Source organism: Rhagoletis zephyria, unplaced genomic scaffold, assembly GCF_001687245.7.
Source record: "Rhagoletis zephyria isolate East Lansing unplaced genomic scaffold, Rhagoletis_zephyria_1.1 Rzeph_scaffold_06235, whole genome shotgun sequence".
NCBI classification, from domain to species: domain Eukaryota; kingdom Metazoa; phylum Arthropoda; class Insecta; order Diptera; family Tephritidae; genus Rhagoletis; species Rhagoletis zephyria.
The window spans coordinates 33913-37264 of NW_016163318.1; the positions used below are offsets into that span (position 1 = coordinate 33913).

The 3352-nt window shown below is 33.8% G+C and overlaps 1 long non-coding RNA gene across 1 annotated transcript; it reads left to right on the top strand.

Annotated features, from left to right (window-relative positions):
• The first annotated feature begins 9 nt into the window (after positions 1 to 9).
• Positions 10 to 982, top strand: LOC108372984 (uncharacterized). The gene is made up of 4 exons (XR_001848915.1): positions 10 to 83; positions 141 to 315; positions 377 to 716; positions 782 to 982. It is a non-coding gene; the product is annotated as an uncharacterized LOC108372984 (long non-coding RNA).
• Positions 983 to 3352: the final 2370 nt, after the last annotated feature.

Genomic DNA, 3352 nt, shown 5'->3' on the forward strand with positions numbered 1-3352 from the left:
AGACTGTTGTATTTTCAGAAAAATGGTTGCGTGCATCGTCGTCAAATGGAACGTGATTCGAGCCACTCAAATTATTGGTGTAGGTCAGTGTGTTCAATTTTTATTAATTTACGATTTAACTTTACCCTCTTGCTTAATAGGTCACTTTAAGAATTAAACAGTGTCAATGCAATTCATCAATATTAGTACTCATCGCCTTGCATGAATTCTATAAAAGCAGTCTTCTTCATTGAGTAGACCTACATGTCAAATTCTTGTGAGGATGTTGGGATTTTTGGTTCGTCCGAAGCATTTCCTATTATGTATTAAGTGACGGTAATCAATTTAGCTTTCATTGAATGATACCAATGATGGCATTTATCCTTTTTCATTCTAGGTACACAATTTGAAGCAGTCAATCATTGCATTTGTAGGCATGCATTATAGGGCTGTTCAGGATCTTGTGCATATGCTCTTTCATTTGCATATTTGTTTCATTTGTAAATTCACCACAATAAAATGCACACAGTTGCCACGGCAGCAAGCATAAAATTTGCAAATGCAATTCCTACTGAAAATCTAAGACAATTTCGCTAACATCCTGAAGAGCCCTTATATGTTTTATGCACATGGATATACGAAGACGTAAGCACTCCTGTTGCAGGCAGTGATATTATATTTAATATCAGTGTAAGTGGTTTTGTCTTCTTCCAATGGCGGTGGTGCTGGTGCATGAGGTTAATATGATTGCAAATAGAAAAACGCTGTTCAGTGCAGGAAATATTTGATTTGTTTTTTCTAGGTGGCGATTGCACAATTTTACAACCAACAGTATAGAGACAACAAAATCGAACCATATAGTGTATGTGATGGCAGTATGCAGAGAATAAAATTGCTTCGAGTGCTTGCATTGCATTGTTACATAAGTGTATGGAAATAAATCATACGTTAACAGTGTGAAGCAGTTATTTCTATTGGGCATGCACGTTTTAATACTTAAACTCAGCTAATGTAAAAGTTTCTCTTACCTTACTGGGACTTATGCAAAAAAAGTAAGCTCAGACTCAACTTTTGCATTGACGGAGTGAGTTTAAGCTTAAGAAATTATACTGAAAATCGAGTCGGACCCCAAGCTCGCTTTTTATGCATGAGGGCCACTGACTTATGGGGAGAAACTAAATACTACAGTGAATAAATTCTTTGCAAATATTTACTAATTTTTTGCCTTTTATTTCATAGACTCGGATATAGTGTTTTTCATTGCTGATTAATTGGTGCGTCCATAGACATCCTAAACGTTCTTATCTAATGAAAATCTAATAATTTCCAGACAAATTNTTGCTGATTAATTGGTGCGTCCATAGACATCCTAAACGTTCTTATCTAATAAAAATCTAATAATTTCCAGACAAATTGATCATTTTACTACCCATATAATTCTAGTCAATGACGAACTAGTATCACTTCCTCTTTTAAATACCAGTATATGAACTAGAATGTTTCCATACTAGTTTGGCACTTCCCTACAGGGAATGCGTAACCAGCACCACTTAAATCCACATTTCAAACTTCGTACAAAAATTATAAAAACTCAACAAACTTTAAGAATTACACTCACAAAATTTAAACTTTTTATTAAAAAGTTTTAGGTATGCAATTGTGGAGGATACTTTCTATGGAAGAAAATGCACAACACCGTCAGCCAAAAAAATTATTAAAACTCCTCNGCAGGGAATGCGTAACCAGCACCACTTAAATCCACATTTCAAACTTCGTACAAAAATTATAAAAACTCAACAAACTTTAAGAATTACACTCACAAAATTTAAACTTTTTATTAAAAAGTTTTAGGTATGCAATTGTGGAGGATACTTTCTATGGAAGAAAATGCACAACACCGTCAGCCAAAAAATTATTAAAACTACTAATAAAATTTATTGGGCTATAAAAATGCCAACCTTAAATTTGTCTAAAAACTTTATTAAAAGGTTTCAAATGTGTAATTGTTAAAGGTTGTTGAATTTTTATAATTTTTGTACGAAGTTTTAAATGTGGATTTATGTGGTGCTGGTTATGTATTGTGCGAGACTTAAAAATTATATGTATAAAAGTAAAAAAAAAGAAAAATTGCCAAAACTAATCAAAATGTCACTTAACTTAATCAGCTAACCACAAGGGTGCATACATACTAGGGTGAGCGCTATTTCCCAAGTGGAACGGTGGCAAAACAACAAAAACTATAATGTCCACCATGAACGCCACTTTAATCTTGAATAACTTTCGGAGGAATGAATTTAAAGAAAAATGATATGTCATATTTTTTTCAGAGAAAATGAATTAAAGGCAAAATTTCCGAAAAATCCCATGTTATTTAAGTGGGAAATGTAACATGATTTCGGCATTATTTAATTTCAAAGAGAGAGAGCATAAAATGTACCAACTGGCGAAATAACGGGCACCCTAATGTGGAGTGTCTGAATTTCGTGCTTGTGAGTTTTCCAATAAATTTGAGAGACTGAATATTTAATAGGAAAAAACTCATATAACCATAATAGTTCCCGTTCTCAGTAGGTTTTGTTTCGAATGCAGCTTTTCCCGTCGAAGCGTCTGTTTAAAAATTAAAAATTATTTTACTGAGAACGCTATGTGCAGTTAATGTTATTTCACTTTAAAATCTAACGGAACTTGTGATTAAGATACTTAAACTGTATCAGTGTGCAGATACAATAATTTACGGCTTACACTGAGAAAAAGGATTAGTTTCGACAACTAAAGATATTTAGTTCCCGAGTTTTGACAATATTTGGGAACTGTTACCAAGGATTAGGAACTATTACCATAGGTTGGTAATTATAACTAAATATGTTAAAGCTTGTAATATTCATTATGTTGTACCAAATCGTTGATTTAGTTGAAGGGTTTGGTAAATACTAATAAATATTTCTTTGAATTCCGTTCAACTTAACGTATGGTTTATAAAAGGATGTAAAAGCGTAACCAGACGGCAGCGTTGATCCGGATCAACTCGGGAATTAACTGCAGTTGATCCGGATTAAGTCCGAGTTAGTCCGGATCAACGCTGCCGTCTGTTTGAGCTTTTATTGAGCTCTGCTAATGCAGATAAGCTTTCTTTCAACACATGGTTAAGTCATAGTTACCAAATCTTAGTTGAGACAACCACGATTTGGTTTGTTTCAGTTTTTCTATCGCCGCGAGGTGTTTCGGTGCGCGCATAGTTATTTTAAAATATAAAGTTTGATACCAACCGGGGTTTCTCAGTGGATATATAATTCATGTGAATTATAGTTTGAAAGTGACTACTTTGCCAAGGAAAAAGCAAAGCAATATACTTAAACCAGCACTTCCAGCAGAT